The sequence below is a fragment of the Salvelinus sp. IW2-2015 genome, linkage group LG4q.1:29 (assembly GCF_002910315.2).
Source record: "Salvelinus sp. IW2-2015 linkage group LG4q.1:29, ASM291031v2, whole genome shotgun sequence".
NCBI classification, from domain to species: domain Eukaryota; kingdom Metazoa; phylum Chordata; class Actinopteri; order Salmoniformes; family Salmonidae; genus Salvelinus; species Salvelinus sp. IW2-2015.
In genome coordinates, this window is record NC_036842.1 from 70,067,423 (window position 1) to 70,089,835 (window position 22,413).

The window sequence follows — 22,413 nt, forward strand, 5'->3', positions numbered from 1 at the left end:
GAACCCAAGCGAGGCGGCCATCTCTGTCGGCGCCGGAAGTAGAAACAGAATGTGTCGTCTGCTTAGAGGGGATCAGGGAATCACCCGCAGCAAGAGCGCATCGTTGATATATACAGAGAAAAGAGTCGGCCTGAGAATTGAACCCTGTGGTACCCCCATAGAGATTGCCAGAGGTCCAGACAACAGGCCCTCCGATTTGACACACTGAACTCTGTCTGAGAAGTAGTTGGTGAACCAGACGAGGCAGTCATTTGAGAAACCAAGGCTGTTGAGTCTGCCGATAAGAATACGGGATTGTCGAAAGCCTTGGCCAGGTTGATGAAGACGGCTGCACAGTACTGTCTTTAATCAATTCAATGGCGGTTATGATATCGTTTAGTACCTTGAACGTAGATGAGGTGCACCCATGACCAGCTCGGAAACCGGATTGCACAGCGGAGAAGGTACGGTGGGATTCGAAATGGTCAGGGATCTGTTAATTAACTTGGCTTTCGAAGACTTTAGAAAGGCAGGGCAGGATGGATATAGGTCTATAACAGTTTGGGTCTAGAGTGTCACCCCCTTTGAAGAGGGGGATGACCGCGGCAGCTTTCCAATCTTTAGGGATCTCGGACGATACGAAAGAGAGGTTGAACAGACTGGTAATAGGGGTTGCAACTATGGCGGCGGATAATTTTAGAAAGAGAGGGTCCAGATTGTCTAGCCCAGCTGATTTGTACTGGTCCAGGTTTTGCAGCTCTTTCAGAACATCAGCTATCTGGATTTGGGTGAAGGAGAAGCTGGGGAGGCTTGGGCAAGTAGCTGCGGGGGTGCGGAGCTGTTGGCTGGGGTTGGGGTAGCCAGGAGGAAAGCATGGCCAGCCGTAGAGAGATGCTTATTGAAACTCTCGATTATTGTGGATTTATCGGTGGTGACAGTGTTACCTAACCTCAGTGCAGTGGGCAGCTGGGAGGAAGTGCTCTTATTCTCCATGGACTTTACAGTGTCCCAAAACGTTTTGGAGTTAGAGCTACAGGATGCAAATTTCTGTTTGAAAAAGCTAGCCTTTGCTTTCCTGACTGACTGCGTGTATTGGTTCCTGACTTCCCTGAAAAGTTGCATATCGCGGGGACTATTCGATGCTAGTGCAGTCCGCCACAGGATGTTTTTGTGCTGGTCGAGGGCAGTCAGGTCTGGAGTGAACCAAGGGCTATATCTGTTCTTAGTTCTACATTTTTGAATGGGGCATGCTTATTTAAGATGGTGAGGAAATTACTTTTAAAGAACAACCAGGCATCCTCGACTGCATCCTCGGAATACCCAGCCAGGTCGATATCCTTCCAGGATACCCGGGCCAGGTCGATTAGAAAGGCCTSCTCACAGAAGTGTTTTAGGGAGCGTTTGACAGTGATGAGGGGTGGTCGTTTGACCGCGGGCCCATAGCGGATGCAGGCAATGAGGCAGTGATCGCTGAGATCCTGATTGAAAACAGCAGAGGTGTATTTGGAGGGCAAGTTGGTCAGGATAATATCTATGAGGGTGCCCATGTTTACGGATTTAGGGTTGTACCTGGTGGGTTCCTTGATAATTTGTGTGAGATTGAGGGCATCTAGCTTAGATTGTAGGACTGCCGGGGTTTTAAGCATATCCCAGTTTAGGTCACCTAACAGAATTAACTCTGAAGATAGATGGGGGGCAATCAATTCATATATGGTGTCCAGGGCACAGCTGGGAGCTCACTCCACTAACAGGCGGCAACAGTGAGAGACTTATTTCTGGAGAGATTCATTTTTTTAATTAGAAACTCCAACTGTTTGGGCATAGACCTGGAAAGTATGACAGAACTTTGCAGGCTATCTCTGCAGTAGATTGCAACTCCTCCCCCTTTGGCAGTTCTATCTTGACGGAAAATGTTGTAGTTGGGTATGGAAATCGCCYAATTTTTGGTGGCCTTCCTATGCCAGGATTCAGACACGGCAAGGACATCAGGGTTGGCGGAGTGTGCTAAAGCAGTGAGTAAAACAAACTTAGGAAGGAGGCTTCTGATGTTAACATGCATGAAACCAAGGCTNTTAAGCATATCCCAGTTTAGGTCACCTAACAGAATTAACTCTGAAGATAGATGGGGGGCAATCAATTCATATATGGTGTCCAGGGCACAGCTGGGAGCTCACTCCACTAACAGGCGGCAACAGTGAGAGACTTATTTCTGGAGAGATTCATTTTTTTAATTAGAAACTCCAACTGTTTGGGCATAGACCTGGAAAGTATGACAGAACTTTGCAGGCTATCTCTGCAGTAGATTGCAACTCCTCCCCCTTTGGCAGTTCTATCTTGACGGAAAATGTTGTAGTTGGGTATGGAAATCGCCYAATTTTTGGTGGCCTTCCTATGCCAGGATTCAGACACGGCAAGGACATCAGGGTTGGCGGAGTGTGCTAAAGCAGTGAGTAAAACAAACTTAGGAAGGAGGCTTCTGATGTTAACATGCATGAAACCAAGGCTTCTTCGGTTACAGAAGTCAACAAATGAGAGTGCCTGGGGATACGTAGGGCCTGGGTTAACCTCCACATCAGCCGAGGAACAGAGGAGGAGTAGGATGAGGGTACGGCTAAAAGCTATCAAAACTGGTCGTCTAGTGCGTTGGGGACAGAGAATAAAAGAAGCATATTTCTAGGCGTGGTAGAATAGATTCAGGGCATAATGTGCAGACAGGGGTATGGTGGGGTGTGGGTACAGTGGAGATAAACCCAGGCACCGAGTGATGATAAGAGAGGTTGCATCTCTGGACGGGCTAGTTATGCTGGGTGAGGTCACCACATGTGTGGGAGGTGGGACAAAGGAGGTATCTGAGGTATGTTGAGTGGGACTAGGGGCTCCGCAGTAAACTAAGACAATAACTATCCTAATCAACAGTGTACAAGGCATATTGACATTTGAGAGAGACATAAAGCGAGGCATAAAGCAATCACAGGTGTTGATTGGGAGAGCTAGCTAAGGCAACAAAGGGTAAGACAACAACAGCTAATCAGCTAAGACAACAACAACAATATTTGCCATCATGACCCCACTAAAATGTCATTCAGACACAGATACACACACACACACACACACACACACACTGCTCAGTGTCTCATGCAGGTCTCTGACTGCAAATACGCAAACCTGCAGAATCCTGCTGCCCCCAGAGAGCAGCTCTATGTCCTGCTGCGTCTGCAGTTCTCTCTCCTCACGCACATCCATCCTGCCTGGCCCGTCTGTCACAGCCTCCCCCGCTCTCTCTCTCTCTCTCTCTCCCTATTTATCTTTCCCTCTCTCCCCTCCTTCTATCACTCTACCCCCACCCTCTTCCCTTGTTCTCTCCCTCCCCCCATCTCTTCTCCGCACCACTAGCTGTGTGAAGGTGAGTCAGTTCCCAGTGGCATTACACTACAGTACAGAATGGAACGCTTCCACAAACAAACACAGCTCTCCTGGGAATATATGCAGATGTACGGGGATGATGTCTCTCCTCCACGTCCCCTGCACATTCCCGGGTTGTTAGGGACCATGTAGTGGCGCAGCGGTCTAAGGCACTGCATCTCAATGCTAGAGATGTCACAACAGACCCTGGTTTGATTCCAGGCTGTATCACCACCTACCGTGGTTGGGAGTCCCATAGGGCGGCGCACAATTGGCCCAGTGTCGTCTAGGTTAGGGTTTGGCCGTCATCGTAAATAAGAATTTGTTCTTATCTGACTTGCCTAGTGAAATAAAAGTAGGAGGCTATGATCTGTTCCTCCCTGCCCCTGTCCTTTTTCTCTACTGTGCTGCTGTCCCCCTGTCTGTCTCTGTCTCTGTCTGTCTGTATGGTGTCCTTGACTTGTGAACAGTCAGTGATACAGAACTTTGCGAGGCTTTGGTACCATTCAGGTATTGCCAGACTAACAGCAAAGTTGGAGGTCACAGACAGAATGTTGTGAGGAGGACAGAGGAAGGGTGTAGTGTACAGTATCTGCCTTTCCCTAGCATTAAGTTAATGGAATTGTGTAATGGACGATGGCACCAGCGTTATGAAGTATGTGTCCCAGTGGCACAGTAACTGGGGGTTGTTTTCTTAATGGATGTGTCTGCTACTGCTAATGACCTGAGATGGATGTTTTGTCTATGGAGGTGTGGTGTGTGTTTATGCATAGTGAGGACAAGTATCCTTGACTGGCTGGGTCTCTCGCTCCACTTTGCAGGTGTGAGATAGATGTATGAGTGTGTCTCTGTGTCTGCAGGTACCACAATGAATATGTGTGTGTCGCACGGCACAGGTGTTGTTTAAGCAATAAGGCATGAGAACCCAGGGATTATCACTTCATGTTTCAGCATGATAATTCACGGCCCCATGTTGCAAGGATTTGTACACAATTCCTGGAAGCTGAAAATGTCCCAGATCTTCCATGGCCTCCATACTCACCAGACATGTCACCAATTGAGCATGTTTGGGTTGTTCTGTCTCGACAGCATGTTCCAGTTCCTGCTAATATCCAGTAACTTCGCACAACCATTGAAGAGGAGTGGGACAACATTCCACAGGCCACAATCAACAGCCTGATCAACTCTATGCAAAGGAGATGTGTCACACTCCACGCCCCTACCTTTTTTAAGGTATCTGTGACCAACAGATGCATATCTGTATTCCCAGTCATGTGAAATCCATAGATTAGGGTATGATACATGTATTTCAATTGACTGATTTCCATATATCATATATGAACATATATGAATTCAGTAAAATCTTTGAAATTGTTGCATATTGCGTTTATATTTTTGTTAAGTGAAAGTTTTATTTCATCCTTCCACCAGACGATAGAGTACGGGCTAAAGCCTGTTGTTAGTTCTGAGTAAGGTTGTGCCGAGTGGTCGGAGAAAACGACTATGGTAACGAATATGATACATTTTCTGAGTACGATTATGATCAAAATATTGATAGGGGGAAGAAAAGAAAATTGGGTGCCAGCAAGCATCTTTTCTAAACCATACTGTCTTGTCTTTGAGGCAGTCATGTGTGTGGTCTAAATAACTCGACTGACTAGTTTGCCTGTCTGTAAAGAGAAGGGCTGGCAGTATGTTGATCCTGCCGCTCTGATTGGATGGAATGAAGCTGTATTTCACCTTTCACTTGGTTGCCCATAATTTTACCCGATCACTTTTCCTCACGTTTTCAGTCTGATCATTTAGATAAATCACATGGTCGAGGACGTTTTCTCCCAAACTATCAATGTGCATAATATCTAACAAGTGGGACAAGGGTAGAGAAAAAAAATTACACGCTAATGCACATTCTGACCGATCTGCCCGATGCAAGTTGAGGACACACAGACACACACACACCCACCCGTCCGCACGCAGCTCCTAATCTGCAGGTTTTTTTGCAGTGAGAACGTGCAGGGAGGTATTTTGCCAACATTTATTTAGGCATATTAAAACACTTACGTTTTTTCCGATCACAAGTATCATCCGATCCAACTATCAACTCTCAATTTACTGATACAATTCCGAATACGTGTATGGCCATGTCGGCACACACCTAGTTCTGAGGTTCTGAAATTGCTGACCAAACAGGCTGTTATTTTATATTATCATGTTTTGACCCAGCCGTTCATTCTATTCATTCCAAGTTGCTATGCTGAACAAATCATTGGCATGAAGCTAGCTAGCAGAGGTTCAATGATGACGATAGACAATAACTTCAATAAATAATGATTTAATAAATAATTTATAAATAGGCAACAAAAACTTCAGCAAATAATGATTTAATAAATAATGTATAAGTAGGCGACAATCCCCCTTAGATTGCCTCAAATTGTATTGTGTTACAAAGTGGGATTCAAATTGATTTAATTGTCATTTTCTGTCTATGATCTACACAAAATACTCTGTAATGTATGTATTCACCCCCCTGAGTCAATACATCACGCTGATCCTCAACACCCCACAAGGTTGCATGCTCAGCCCCGTCCTGTACTCCTTGTGTGGCTACGCACGTATCCAACTCAATCATTAAGTTTGCAGACGACACAACCATGGTAGGCCTGATTACCAACAATCACAAGACTAAAGGGAGGAGGRGAGGGCCCTGGCGAAGCGGTGCCAGAAAAATAACCTCAATGTCAACAAAACAAAAGAGCTGATCATGGAGAGAGCACGCTCCTCAAATTAACGGGGCCGCAGTGGAGAGGTTGAAAAGCTTCAAGTTTCTCGGCATGCACATCACTGACAACCTGAAGTGATCCATTCACACAGGCAGTGTAACTCAACAAAATGTGAAAAACGTTCAAGGGGGTGTAGACTTTTTATAAGCACTGTTATGGAGGATAACTAGGTTAACGTTACTTTTCCTTTGCTAGCTAGCTACCTAGCCAACTAAAGCTAACACACAATCACATCAAGCAGCTGAAATGACAGCAAACAATGTGCATTTTCGTTTGTTTTTTCGTTTGTTTCTATTTGCTATTCTTTGGCTATATCCATTATAGTGATCCTGATAAATGAATTCGCCTGGATCACAGAAGCTGTCAGTCTCATAACGTTCGTATGCATGGCACGGCGGAGATTTTAAAAAACTGTGGCTTTCTGTACAGGTCGGATGAGCACACAGCGAGGCTTATATTAACCCTCGCTGTACCAAACCAAATACTAGGCAGGGAGCATGGGGAAATAATGTCTAGACCCTTTTTTCCAGGGGAGATTAAGTTTATGTATGCCTGGCTGGGCTGTGGGACAGTGGATGCACATTGATACATGTAATGGAACTGTTAACAGGCACTCCCTGCTATCAACCATCAGCATCCAGGATCCAAATGTAACCGTTTTATAAAATTGATTTGTCTGTCTCTAGCGATCTGAAAATGTAATGTGTGTTTGCGTGCGCGTGTGTATACGTGTACAAAGGTGCTCTAGTGCTATTGATATGTATTTTTAGTTTTCATTGGGACTGCATATCAGTGTCTCAATGTTCTTTTTCTGTGTCTGCAGGTGTTTGGGAGTTATTATCACTTCCGGCATCACACCGTGGTGAAGAGATCCCTATCAGGCCACAGGGGAACACATGTACGACTACAGAAGGAACCACAGGTAGGTTACTGTACACAGCCAATGCACCATATAGCAAGGTTCGCCAAATCTTCACTACTCAAGTGCGTGCCATGTTGCCAACATATGTTCCAAAACAATTAGGCCTACAAGTAAAAATGCAAAGAAGTGCCATCATGGATGACAGTTTGTCAAACTCTCTACATACCGTTCCCTATATCAACAGCTTTGCACACTTCCATCCATATGTCTCTGTTCTGACCTCCCCCCAGGTGTGTGGAGTCATAAATATGCAAATCTTCCTCCAAACAACAACAGCTGGTCTGTGTGTTTGCGTTCTCATTTTGCGGCGCGTCTTGTAAAAGCATTGTTTTTATACAAATGTTAATGAGAAGAGGAATCCAGACATTGGCCCATCTGTTACGCGAAGACGTTCACAGCTCGAGGAGTAAGCTTCATTTAGGCAGCTGGCTGTAACTGAGCTCTGAGCTCTCTCAGCCCTAGAGAACTAGTCTTTTTTACCTCAAAGTCAGCTTGTTCAATTCAAATCCTCCAGCATAATTCTGCATCAAAACTCTACTTGTCAAGTTCAGTTCCTCTGGCATGCGCTCATTCTGCATTCTGCAGTATAGTATAGAGATGGAGGTAGGTGACCTTGTCTGCAGGGTAGCTAAACACTGGGGACATAGTTATAAAGTGTATAAAAAAAGTATGCAAGCATTTCGCTACACTCGCAATAACATCTTCTAACCATGTGTATGTGACCAATCAAATTTGATTTGATTTAAATTGAAAACAGGTGTGCCATGAACCATCTGCAGCTAGCTGTCCCTCCTCGCCAGGGTCAAGTTCTTGAAAAGTAGTGTATGTACATCCAGCAGTTTTCCTGATGCGTAGCCCAAAAAAACAGAAGAAAAACTGATGTAGACGCTTGTTGCAATTAGAAACAGTATACCGGAGCTGTCAACAGTGCAGGTATCTATTCCTTTCTTCAGGCCCTTTTCCAGAAAGAGAGAGGAGCTTTCACCCAGGCTTAGCTATGTCAACCTAAGTGGACAGTGAGCCACTAGGCTATGATAAGCTATAGAAAGCTGTGGGTGTCAGTCTAGCTGGAAGCTCAGTGAAGATTACATTCAAAAAGCAATAAGATAACTGGAGAAATAAGATCTGTGAGAAAGTAATAAGATGGGGAGATCAGATGAGATAGGAAGGAATGAGAGAGGGAGATGGAGGCAGGAATCCATCTAACTTAGGGTGCTTTGGTATTTGGGTAGAAATCAGTCTTACTGTATATATACAATATATCTACAGTGCATTCGGGAAAAGTATTCAGACTCCTTCACTTTTTCCACATTTTGTTACGTTACAGCCTTATTCTAAACTTGATTCAATAGTTTTTTCCCCCTCATCAATCTACACACAATACCCCATAATGACAAAGCAAAAACAGGTTTTTAGAAATGTTCACAAATGTATTAAAAATAAAAAACGGAATTATCACATTTACATTCAGACATTCAGACCCTTTACTCAATACTTTGTTGAAGTGGGTATGACGGGTATGACGCTACAAGCTTAGCACACCTTTATTTGGGGGATGTATCCCATTCTTCTCTGCATGCTCTGTCAGGTTGGGTGGGGAGCGTCGCTGCACAGCTATTTTCAGGTCTCTCCAGAGATTTTGGATTGGGTTCATGTCCYCGCTCTGGTTGGGCCACTCAAGGACATTCAGAGACTTGTCCCGAAGCCACTACTGCGTTGTCTTGGCTGTGTGCTTATGGACGTTGTCCTGTTGGAAGGTGAACCTTACCCCCAATCTGAGTTCCTGAACGCTCTGGAGCAGGTTTTCATCAAGGATCTCTCTGTACTTTTCTCCGTTCATCTTTCCCTCGATCCTGACTAGTCTCCCAGTCTCTGCTGCTGAAAAACATCCCCACAGCTTCACCGTAGGGATGGTGCCAGGTTTCCTCCAGACGTGACGCTTTTCATTCAGGCCAAATAGTTCAATCTTGGTTTCCTCAGACCAGAAAATCTTTGCTAGGTTAAGCCCCGCCTTATCGCAGCTCACTGGTCACCATAGCAGCACCCACCCGTAGCAGACGCTCCAGCAGGTATATTTCCCTGGTCACCCCCAAAGCCAATTCCTCCTTTGGCCGCCTTTCCTTCCAGTTCTCTGCTGCCAATAAATGMAACGAATTGCAAAAGTCACTGAAGCTGACTAACTTTAAGCACCAGCTGTCAGAGCAGCTCACAGATCAATGCACCTGTACATAGCCTATCTGTAAATAGCCCATCCAACTACCTCATCCCCATACTGTTATTTTTTTTCTTCTCTCCTTTGCACCCCAGTATCTCTACTTGCACATTTCATCATCTGCACATCTATCACTCTAGTGTTTAATTGCTAAATTGTAATTATTTCGCCACTATGGCCTATTTATTGCCTTACCTCCCTTATCTTACCTCATTTGCACACACTGTATATAGACTTATTCTCTATTGTGTTATTGACTGTATGTTTGTTCATTCCATGTGTAACTCTGTGTTGTTGTTTGTGTCGCACTGCTTTGCTTTATCTTGGCCAGGTCGCAGTTGTAAATGAGAACTTGTTCTCAACTAGCCTACCTGGTTAAATAAAGGTGATTTTTTTTAAAGTCATTTGCTGAAAAGGCTACGCTAGTCATAGTAATGACGGTGTGTGTGCAGTGGTGTAGGCTGATTGGTGGTGGTGCTTCCTATCACTCAGAAGTTATGTAGCAAGCTAAGGTGACAACAATGTGCCTTTATCTATATGCTAACATCGCGCAACAATGCCTAATTTATATGACCATTACAAATAACAAGTTCTAATTGCTAAATTGCCCTATATACACTACCGTTCAAAGTTTGGGGTCACTTAGAAATGTCCTTGTTTTTTAAAGAAAAACACATTTTTTGTCCATTAAAATAACATAAAATTGATCAGAAATACAGTGTAGACATTGTTAATGTTGTAAATGACTATTGTAGCTGGAAATGGCAGATGTTTTATGGAATATCTACATAGGCGTACAGAGGCCCATTATCAGCAACCATCACTCCTGTGTTCCAATGGCACGTTGTGTTAGCTAATGCAAGTTTATTATTTTAAAAGGCTAATTGATCATTAGAAAACCCTTTTGCAATTATGTTAGCATAGCTGAAAACTGTTGTGCTAATTAAAGAAGCAATAAAACTGTCCTTCTTTAGACTAGTTGAGTATCTGGAGAATCAGCATTTATGGGTTTGATTACAGGCTCAAAATGGCCAAAAACAAAGACCTTTCTTCTGAAACTCGTCAGTCTATTCTTGTTCTGAGAAATGAAGGCTATTCTATGCGAGAAATTGCCAAGAAACTGAAGATCTCGTACAACGCTGTGTACTACTCCCTTCACAGAACAGCGCAAACTGGCTTTAACCAGAATAGAAAGAGGAGTGGGAGGCCCCGGTGCACAACTGAGCAAGAGGGCAAGTACATTAGAGTGTGTAGTTTGAGAAACAGACGCCTCACAAGTCCTCAACTGGCAGCTTCATTAAATAGTAACCGCAAAACACCAGTCTCAATGTCAACAGTGAAGAGGTGACTCTGTGATGCTGGCCTTCTAGGCAGAGTTGCAAAGAAAAAGCCATATCTCAGACTGGCCAATAAAAAGAAAAGATTAAGAGTGACAAAAGAACACAGACACTGGACAGAGGATCTCTGCCTAGAAGGCCAGTATCCCGGAGTCGCCTCTTCACTGTTGACATTGAGACTGATGTTTTGCGGGTCAATTAGTTGCTGATAATGGGCTTCTGTATGCCTATGTAGATATTCCATCAAAAAATCAGCCCAAAAATGTGCTTTTCTTTCAAAAACAAGAACATTTCTAAGTGACCCCAAACTTTTGAACAGTAGTTTATATTCAGTCAATAAAAACCAATTGCCATTTGAGAGTCATTCATTGTAACCATAATGATTTGTGTTACCTGCTCGGCTCTGGTAGTGTCACTAAGATGTGATGCGAGTTTTCTGCTGCTGCTTTCCGCCTGTTTTTCACGSCCAAAAAATATATAAAACACATAAGAAATGTCTTGCTGCGTTTTGTAAACGCAGATCTGAAAATATTCTTATTGTAATTTCTGCTCGACATCAGACTAATTTTGCGTCAGTTGCACTTCTCCACTGGGAAAAGACTTCATGTACTGGGATTCTCTCATGAACTGGGATTCTACTAGCAGACAGCGTGTGTAGCTACTTTTCTATGTCCTTTTCTCGGTGTAGCCTCCAATTTTCTGGTAAAATGCAAGATTAACTTGACTGTAAATGACTGTAACCAAACATTATTATTATTTTATTTTTATTTTTTATTTAACCTTTATTTAGTTAGGCAAGTCAGTTAAGAATAAATTCTTATTTGCAATGATGGCCTAAACATGACTGTAACCAAACATTCTAGATTAATGAGGAAATGGCAATGATTAACAGTAGCCTACATTTACTACCGGTTATACTTTTGATACAGTATATAGCGGGGAGCACAAATTGGCGGGAGAGTGCACATGGAGAGAGAAGTGCCTAGCGTTTTGTCGCCACACAGTATTTGAAAATAAAATTGATCTCTGGTTAAAGATCAATATTTAACGTCAGTTCAAGTACTTGATTACTCATGCCCATCCCTATTTCTGGGTAACAATTAAGTAACTTACTATAATAGTTTTCCATTAAAATAGCAAAAAAAAAGCTAGAATTTTGCTAGGACTGTCTGGGAGTGGTATTGAGTGGGAAGGGGAAAACTGAAAACTAGCTGTTATTGACAGAGAGGTTTAGAACTCTCTTTGTTATTAACCAATTTACCGGCTTGTGATCACACCAGGCAAGCCGAAACTCCTACACATGCAAACCTGCTGATTAGAAAGTCCTGTGCAGATTGTATTTTGAACCAGCAACTATCAGGATATAATAGTGTTACATTATTTTATTATTTTATTTTTCAGTGTTAGTTTCATCAGCTAATAACAGTATGATACAAAACATAGGAAAAATAATAATTTGGACTGCACTGGCCCTTTAATACAGTTGAAATGTTTTCAAATGAGATGCGCTGTAATGAAAGCAACTTCCGAAAATGAACACTCGGAATAGTGGTATTATGTCTGATCTCACAAACAATGTAAAGTATGTATAAATAGGTGTAATCTAGAGGTAAGCGTATTGATTTTTAATCCGGGGGTATCCTGCTATTGACATACTTATTGAATTATGCAAGAGAACGTGACAACAACAGTAATTAATGAGGCAGTCTAGACAGCACAGGTGAGTGCAGGTAGGTTAGACAGAGGAAGTGTTTGATGGCTGTTTCCCCCCTTTGTGTTAATGTATTCATACATGCAAATATATGTTTTAATGCAAATGAGGCACATATCATTTTCTTAGTTTTAACACAAAATATTAAAAATAAATACCTGATGCAATACATATTTTAGATGTGCATTCTAAGAAAGAGAGACAGAGAGCAGAGAGACGAACACACACACACACACGTCTCAGGAATCAGATGAATCAGATTGGTCTCCTTACTCTCCCTTTAGATGTTGCTGATGTAACACAGCTGGGTGGTTTGTAAAGTCTTACTGCAGCTGTAGGACCTAACCATTGGAGCGTTAGTGGCCACTTGAAAGCTACAGTAGGAGGCAGACTGTGGATAGTTGTTTCTCATGTCATGGTAATTTCATTCATTATCAGTGCTAATGTGTGTGTGTGTGTGTGTGTGTTTGTGTGTGTTCCTCTTTAGGTGCGGTGGGCGGAGCAGCAGGTGTCTAGGCGGAGGAAGAAGAGGGATGTCTACACCGAACCATCCGACCCCAAATTCCCCCAGCAGTGGTACCTGGTGAGCAAGGTAGTTGTAACGCTGGTATAAAGAATTTTGGAGACAGGCGCAGGAATACACAATAGGGGTTTTTAATACACCCAAAACAAACACGTATACAAAACACTGGGCTGCACCCAAACAAAAGAGCGAGGGTGAACCTCGTTGAACGACACAGGACGATACCCGTAATACACAATCTATAAAGCACACAGCATAACAGCTGCACCAACACATAGGTACTCACACGACCAACGGACARGAGAACAATAACCGACAAAGACAGAGGGAACAGAGGGCACATAAATAACATACTAATCAGGGGAAATGGGAACCAGGTGTGTTTAATCAGAGAAGACAGTCCGGGGTTGATGATAATGAATCCCGTTCAGTGAAGCCTAGAAAGTCGGTGACGTAGACCTCCGGAACTGGTGAACAGAATGAGCATCAGTACCGGGGGATCCGTGACAGTAGTAGTCAGATCCCCCAGAACACTGTAGCCTCCACTGTACTAAAGCCAGGAGTTTTCCCTTATGCTGAACACATTGTACTAGTTMAATTAGAACCTCTTAACACCCCTTTGACATGCCAGTATTTAAAATGTTTAAGACCGCAACATAGATACCTGTTGATATAGGGATTCTGCCTTTAAAGTGCACTTTTAAGGCAGTTCACTGCCACTTCACTGCTGTTTACCACATTCATACCTTTAAAACATAAAGACCTGCTGCCATACAGAAAAGGCAGGATGTAGTAATCGGAGTATTTCAGTGAGGAGCAGGCTTTATTTCCCCCAGTCAGTAAGCCTCTTGTTGACATTTATCTGAAAGCTGGATGTGCTGCCTGCTGAGAAAACTCATCATCTGGGTATCTGTCATTTAGCTAAATGTCGTCAAAATGTTCTAAAGCGCTCTTCACTTTGTTTACTTCAACTGTCAAGGCCCAAGTTCATTTCCCATGTGTAGTGAATACATGATGGCAATGAATACATGGAAATAATACATTGTCTGCAGGTAGCGCTGGAAGGACAGTTTGCCGAAGTTGAGAGCTGATAAACAGGACTGAGACTGTTATTATAGAACGACTGATATGGATTTTTTAGGGCCGATACCGATTTTATGGGGTCAAGGAGGCCGTGATCACGGATTCTTATGAAACTAGTAATTGTAGTCATGTTCCGTGATCGGGAAAAAGTGTTTTTTATAGCTGTCAGGACACATCTCTAAATAACTCAGCTGCCAGGAAGAAAATTCGAAACAACTCAATAGGCTTATTCAGCTATCTGTCAAGAAATGGGCGTATGTAACTTCTTCTACTCTGCTCCCTTTCACATCTCCTCACATCACTCTCCATCGCTCATATCACTTGGTGCTGTTTACTGCTAATATGAGAATTAGCTCAATGGCAATGACATTTGCTACCGATCCTAAATGTGCATAATATCTAAGGAGAACAACTGTAGAAAAAAATATGAAACAACGATGCACGTTCTGTCTGAATGACTCAAATCTGCCCATATTTTGAGAAGTGAAAACGCACACACACACGCTGATCTATACAGCTTTGTTTGTCTATAAACATACTGTAAAGATTCTTAGGTAGCTAAACCTATTGCCAACCTTTATTTAGGCATTTTGAAACACTTAATCTTTCCCTATTATGACAATCATTGAATCCGACTATCAACTGTCAATTTACGGATATGATTGCTGCTGGTCAGATCAGCACACCAGTAAATAGCTAACGTTACACCGTCAGATGGCTCGTTTCCAAAATTGATGCATGGTCAAAATGATAACCAGCTAACGTTAGCTAGCTATATTGGCTATTCACTCCTATCTGATATATTAGCACAATGTTTATCTAGCCAGCTAGCTAATATAGCTAGCTAGCTAACACCACAGATGAAAGGGTTAGTTATCGTAATCTTTGCCAACAGGTCACATAGCTATCTTCTTAACTAGCTTGCTTATGCCATGCATGTCCGGGTACGTCAACACAAGCCTTATTATTAGTGAATGAACTAAACTAATATTTGCAACAGGAGTTTGATTTTGGTCACTGTGTCAATTAATCCATTTGTCAATACTGCACCTTTCTGTTGGAGTATGAGCTAGCTTGCTACTTGCTGCTGCTGCTGATTATCCCAGCTAGACATTCCTTGGCATTGGCTCGGTGGTGAGTGGCAGCGGGAATAGCAGCAGCTTTGCTATGTAGAGGGACTAGAAAATGCCAATATCGGCACGGTATATCGGCTTGGCCGATAATTGGTCATTCTCTATCTGTTATCAACCAGGTGTCATTCATCACGATGCTCCTCAATGTGTTTTCTGTTTGAAAGGCTCCAGATCATAGCAAATCAAACATGATGACACCTGTAYGACTGTTGCTTTCAGAAGGAGACAGTGTCCATCCCTCCTTCTCTCCTCCTCTCATAGGCTCAGGGATGTTTTGATTTCTCCTAATCCTCCTCCTCTCTCTCTGCAGTCTGCACCATATGATGGTGGGAATGGATTAATAGCAGCATTGACAGGGCCAGACACAAATCACCTGTGAATGGAAGGCTGTGAAACCACCTCTGTCATTCAGCATTACTGCTCTAGTCGGCTGAGGGCTCTAAGCCTGTTCTGCTGTGTGTTTGAGGCTGTTCAACAGTCCCTCTGAAGCCAAACACTGGTGGCTTGTCTGTAATGAGGTTTGCATGGTTTGCATTGGGATGAATGCAGATGTTATAGGGTGATATTGCATACAAGCCTTTTGGACAGTGTAGCTTTTCTTTTTCCTGTCTGACAAAACAGAGTTTGCACTTAGTAGGTTCTGCCATAGACTGTTAAACTAATGATTGAAAATAGTTTCCAGGGCCTCCCGAGTGGCGCAGCAGTCTAAAGCACTGCATCGCAGTGCTAGTGGCATCACAACGGACCTGGGTTCGATCCCAGGCTGTATCACAACCGGCCGTGATAGGGAGTCCCATTGGGCGGTGCACAGGTTAGGGGAGGGTTTGACCGGCGGGGCTTTGCTTGGCTCATTGCGCTCCAGCGACTCCTTGTGGCGCGCCTGCAGGCTGACTCCGGTCGTCAGTTGAATGGTGTTTCCTCTGACACATTGGTGTGGCTGGCTGGTTAAGCGGGTGGGTGTTAAAAAGCATGGTTTGTCATGTTTCGGAGGACGCATTACTCAACCTTTGCCTCCTGAGCCCATTGGGGAATTGCAGTGATGACACAAGATTGAAAAAGGGGGTAAAATACAACAACACCAAAAAWATATATATATACAGTACCAGTCAAAGGTTTGGACACACCTACTCATTAAAGGGTTTTTCATTATTTTTWAAATGTTCTACATTGTAGAATAATAATGAAGACATCAAAAGTATGAAATAACACATATAGAATCATGTAGGAACCAAAAATGTGTTAATTAAACAAATCTAAATATATTTTATATTTGAGTTTCTTCAAAATAGCAGCTTTGCACCCTCTTGGCATTCTCTCAACCAGCTTCATGAGGTAGTCACCTGGAATGCATTTCAATTAACAGTTGAGCCAATCAGTTGTATTGTGACAAGGTAGGGGTGTTATATAGAAGATAGCCCTATTTGGTAAAACACCAAGTACGTATTATGGCAACAACAGTTCAAAAAAGCAAAGAGAAACGATAGTCCAGCATTACTTTGAAGGTCAGTCAATCCTGAAAATGTCAAGGACTTGGAAAGTTTCTTCAAGTGCAGTCACAAAAACCATCAAGCGCTATGATGAAACTGGCTCTCATGAGGACCGCCACATGAAAGGAAGACCCAGAGTTACCTCTGCTGCAGAGGATAAGTTCATTAGAGTTACCAGCCTCAGAAATTGCAGCCCAAATAAGACTGCGTGAATCAGGCCTTCATGGTCGAATTGCTGCAAAGAAACTTCTACTAAAGGACACCAATAAGGAGAAGAAACACAAGCAATGGACATCAGACCGGTGGAAATCTGTCGTTTGGTCTGATGAGTCCAAATTTGAGATTTTTGGTTCCACCCGGTGTTTCTTTGTGAGACGCAGAGTAGGTGAATGGATGATCTCCGTATGTGTAGTTCCCACCGTGAAGCATGGAGGAGGAGGTGTGATGGTGTGGGGGTGCTTTGCTGGTGACACTGTCATTGATTTATTTAGAATTCAAGGCACACTTAACGAGCATAGCTACCACAGCATTCTGCAGTGATACGCCATCCCATCTGGTTGGGCTTAGTGGGACTATCTTTTGTTTTTCTACAGAACAATGACCCAACACACCCCCAGGCTGCAGATGCATCAGATGACCTGTCCTCCACAATCACCCGACCTCAACCCAATTGAAATGGATTTGGATGAGTTGGACCGCAGAGTGAAGGAAAAGCATCCAACATGTGCTCAGCATATGTGGGAACTCCTTCAAGACTGTTGGAAAAGCATTCCAGGTGAAGCTGGTTCAGAGAATGCCAAGAGTGTGCAAAGCTGTCATCAAGGCAAAGGGTGGCTACTTTGAAGAATCTAAAATCTAAAATAAATTTTGATTTGTTCAACACTTTTTTGGTTACTACATGATTCCATATGTGTTATTTCATCGTTTTGATGTCTTCACTATTATTCTACAATGTAGAAAATAGTCAAAATAAAGAAAAACCCTTGAATGAGTGTCCAAACTTTTGACTGGTACTCTATATACTTTCCAGATTTGTTTCCTCGTAGTCTGTATAAATAAGGCTACATTATACTGTATCCCTATATGATTAGAAAAAGAGTAGCTAACTGCCTTCCTCTGTGTAGTCCCATGGTAATTCTGCCCCATGTGTATAGGAATCGTGTCTGTGTAAGCAGCACAGTGGCTGCCCTGGGGCCAGGGATATTAAGCTCCCTCACTAAAGGCCCTGATGCTGCTCTGCCGTGGCCCAGCAGGAGGCCTGCCCTGTAGGGAGAGATCAGCAGGGAGCAGGGGGTGGTGGAAGTGGAGGTGGAGGTGGCCTGGAGCTCTAGGGGAATCACGTTTTCTCACTCTACCTCTTTCACTCTTTTTTTCTCTCTCTCCCTATCTTTTTCCTTATTTTTTCCTCACTCTATCTACCTCTACATTTCACTCTTTCTCTGTCACTTCCTTCACCCTTTTCTCTCTCTCCCTCTTCCCCCTTTTCTCTGCTCCTTTCCCTCTCTCCCTGCTGGTTAGAGTGGAGCTCTGCTTTATAATTCCCCCTGTGAGCAGGGCGAATGCTCTCACCAGGTTCTCACGTATTCATATTTCCAGCTGCAGGCTTGCTTCCTCTGACAGGGAAATTATAGTTAGCCCCCCATGCTCTGCGGGTTAGCCCCGTTAAAGAGACTTCCCAGTGACACACTGTGTGTCACTGTGTGTGTGTCGCTGTTTGTGACTTTGCCTGTCTATGTGTGTGTGCGTGCATGTGTGTTTGTGGTTGTGGTTGTGTGTGGAGGGTAGGGTAGGGGGTTTCAACAGGCTATGAACACAGTCAAACATCCAACACGGCCCCCCAGTGTACATTAGCAGGGCTATTCATCTTTCATCTGAGCCACCCTGGTCTCTTTTCATGTGTATTTTTGCTGATGCTCACATTTTTAAATGGTTGCTCTACTTGTCTGAGTAATGTGGCTTGCATGCGTCAAATGTGAGTCATACAAATGTCCTTAGGCATTCTCTCATTTTTGGGGAAGTTTACAGAKGGATGTGCTTTGTGCTATTGTTGTGACTGTGTCACGTTCTGACCTTAGTTCTTTTGTTATTTCTTTGTTTTAGTATGGCCAGGGCGTGAGTTGGGTGGGTTATCTATGTTCGTTTTTCTATGGMTTTTTTTCTTCGTTTGGCCTGGTATGATTCTCAATCAGAGGCATGTGTCGTTAGTTGTCTCTGATTGAGAATCATACTTAGGTAGCCTTTTTCCACCTGTGTTTCGTGGGTGCTTATTTTCTGTCTTTGTGTATGTCACCAGACAGGACTGTTTCGTTTCATGTCATTCTCGTTTATCGTTAGTTTTGTTGTTTTTGTTCGAGTTTTGTTTTCATTAAAAGGCATAATGAATACTTACCCCGCTGCACCTTGGTCCTCCGATCCTTACTACTACTCCTCGTCCGAGAGGCAGCCCTAAAAATGTATTGTGGGGGGGCACACGTGGAGTGTGGCGAAGTCAGGTAGGAGACCTGRGCCAACTCCACGTGCTTACCGTGGAGAGAGAGGGACCGGGCAGGCACCGTGTTATGCCGTGAGGCGCACGGTGTCCCCYGTGCGCAGGCAGAGCCCGGTGCGGTACATAGCAGCGCCTCATATCGGCCGGGCTAGAGTGGGCATCGAGCCAGGTGCCATGAAGCCGGCTCAGCGCATCTGGTCTCCAGTGCGTCTCCTCGGGCCGGGGTACATGGCACCAGCCCTACTCATGGTGTCCCCGGTTCGCCAGCACAGCTCAGTGCGGGCAATTCCACCTCGCCGCACTGGCCTGGCTACGGGGAGCATTCAGCCAGGTAGGGTTGGGCAGGTTCGGTGCTCGAGACCTCCAGTGAGCCCCCACGGTCCGGTCTATCCGGTGCCTCCTCCACGTACCAGACCTCCGGTGGCAGCCCCACGCACCAGGCTGTCTCTCCGTTTCCTTCCTCCAGGTGCTCCCGTCTGTCCAGCACCGCCTGAGCCGCTCTCCTGTCCAGAGCCGCCTGAGCCGCCCTCCTGTCCTGAGCCGCCTGAGCCGCCCTCTGTCCTGAGCCGCCTGAGCCGCCGTCTGTCATGGCCGCCTGAGCCGCCCGTCTGTCCTGAGCCGCTGAGCCGCCCGTCTGTCCTGAGCCGCCTGAGCCGCCCGTCTGTCCTGAGCCGCCCGTCTGTCCTGAGCCGCCTGAGCCGTCCGTCAGCCAGGAGCTGCCAGAGCCGTCCGTCAGCCAGGAGCTGCCAGAGCCGTCCATCAACCAGGAGCTGCCAGAGCCGTCCGTCAGCCAGGAGCTGCCAGAGCCGTCCGTCAGCCAGGAGCTGCCCTTCATCCGGAGCCGCCCTTCAGTCCGGAGCCGCCCCTCAGTCCGGAGCCGCCCCTCAGTCCGGAGCCGCCCTTCAGTCCGGAGCCGCCCTTCAGTCCGGAGCCGCCCCTCAATCCAGAGGCGCCCCTCAGTCCAGAGGCGCCCTCAGTCCAGAGGCGCTCCTCAGGCCAGTGGGGCCATTTATTAGGGTCCCCAGTCCAAGGTCGGCGGCGAGGGTCGCCACTGAAGCGGACTAAGACTATGGTGGAGTGGGGTCCACGTCCCCGCGCCAGAGCCGCCACCGCGGACAGATGCCCACCCAGACCCTCCCCTATAGGTTCAGGTTTTGCGGCCGGAGTCCGCACCTTTGGGGGGGGTACTGTCACGTTCTGACCTTAGTTCTTTTGTTATTTCTTTGTTTTAGTATGGTCAGGGCGTGAGTTGGGTGAGTTATCTATGTTCGTTTTTCTATGTTGGTTTTTTCCTATGGCCTGGTATGATTCTCAATCAGAGGCAGGTGTCGTTAGTTGTCTCTGATTGAGAATCATACTTAGGTAGCCTTTTTCCACCTGTGTTTCGTGGGTGCTTACTTTCTGTCTTTGTGTATGTCACCAGACAGGACTGTTTTGTTTCGTGTCATTCTCGTTTATCGTTAGTTTTGTTGTTTTTGTTCGAGTTTTCATTAAAAGGCATAATGAATACTTACCACGCTGCACCTTGGTCCTCCGATCCTTACTACTCCTCCTCGTCAGAGGAGAAGGAAGACAGCCGTTACAGACTGTATATATAACTGAGAAATAAAGGAAGTCCAAAGGCACTCCAAGTATAATCTTTTAAAAAATCTGTATATTGTATTGGCATTTTCACACACAAAAAACAACAGATGCCCTATGTGTTTCAGCACCATATTGGCCTTCATCAGGGCTAAACCATGTGAAACTATATGATACTATAATGCTATAACAATGGCTTCATTAAAGCTTGTTCTTCTGTCTCCCCGCCAGTCCAACCCCAGCCAAGCAGACCTGAATGCCAAGGGAGCGTGGTCCCAGGGTTACACTGGGAGAGGAGTTGTGGTCACCATCCTGGATGATGGCATAGAGAAAGACCACCCAGACCTGGCCACCAACTATGTGAGTACCACAACCACAACCTACTCTGTCTGGATCGATGGAAGAAGAAGTAGCCTTCTTCCCAGCTCCACCTTGCAGGTGTTTTCACATAGTGCAGATGAGATAGAAGAAGAAGAGTCATTTCATCTGCATTCTCTGAGACACACAGCTAGATGAAGGCAATGTGAGGATGCCTACTTCAGCCTCAAATTACTTCCAGGAATTGCTTTAAATTGCAGCAACAGATGGAGGAAAAGAGACTCTCAATATGGCTGTTGAGATGCATTCTGAGAGTCACCATACCCTTATAATTTAGCAGACACTCTGATCCAGAGCAACTTACATGAGCTATTAGGGCTAAGTGCCTTGCTCAAGGGCACATCGACAGATTTTACACCTAGTCGGCTGAGGGATTTGAACCAGTGGCCTTTAAGTTACTGGCCCAACACTCTTAACCGCTAGGCTACCTGCGGCCTTTACCACCCATATCATGAAAGGATGTAATTCAGCCATATCCCCAGTCTCTAACACCTGTATCCATCTCTGTTCCCAGGACCCTGAGGCCAGCTATGATGTCAACGATGGAGACTCTGACCCCCAGCCACGCTACACACAGCGCAACGAGAACAGGTCATGTGATATCCTGCTCTGCCCCACACCTCAACTGGATTATACATACATACATACAGCAAAATGGGCTCTGACAAAGTTTGGTAGATTTGTTCAAGCACATTTTCCAGGTTCACTTGGTTTTGTAATGCTGTGTCTCTTTAAGTAAAGGCCCTCAAGCAAGACCTTGCTTTTCATTTATAAACAGCACTGCTTCTCTGACACAGTGTCATCCATTAATGGTTTGTCAGGGGATTGTTGACTGGTGACTGAATCAGATGAAATACCAATATGCCCTGTAACAGTGCTTCTCACAGCCCAGCCTCAGAGACTCTGTCCTCGAGGTTCTTATACATGTTGTTGACCCAATATTTATTTCCCCCAAAACCAGTCAGGCCAGATTAGCGGCAGTGGTGTAGGCATGWTGCACTGCTCCCAAATTGAAAAAGCGTTTTGTATTTGCTTCAGGGGATCAGCCATGCTGCAGTAACAACATTAAGAAGTTCCTCTCCCCCTCCTCCAGCTCCCCCTCACCACCCCAGAGCCTGAGCCATTTTGGCAGATTGTGTATAGCTAGTACAGTAGTTGTTTATTTGCCCCTGGCTGATACCAGCAAGTCTCTCTCCAGGCTTTTGGTGTTTGAATTTGAAAAACACTGGTCCGAAAGTAAAAGGGGGGCTTCTAAATTCCTTAAGCACCTCCTCCTCAAACCCTCTCACCTCCCTCCCCCTAACCTCAGCGTGTGGCTGTCTTCTGCTGTGGTTCCATCCCCCTGGATCAGATGGGACACTGCTGCATTCCTCCCGCCTCTGAAACAAACAGCAGGA

At 44.9% G+C, this 22,413-nt stretch overlaps 1 pseudogene; it reads left to right on the top strand.

Moving 5' to 3' along the window:
• LOC111962447 (furin-like) overlaps nt 1-22,413 on the top strand; it is a 260,162-nt pseudogene that overhangs the window by 147,370 nt on the left and 90,379 nt on the right.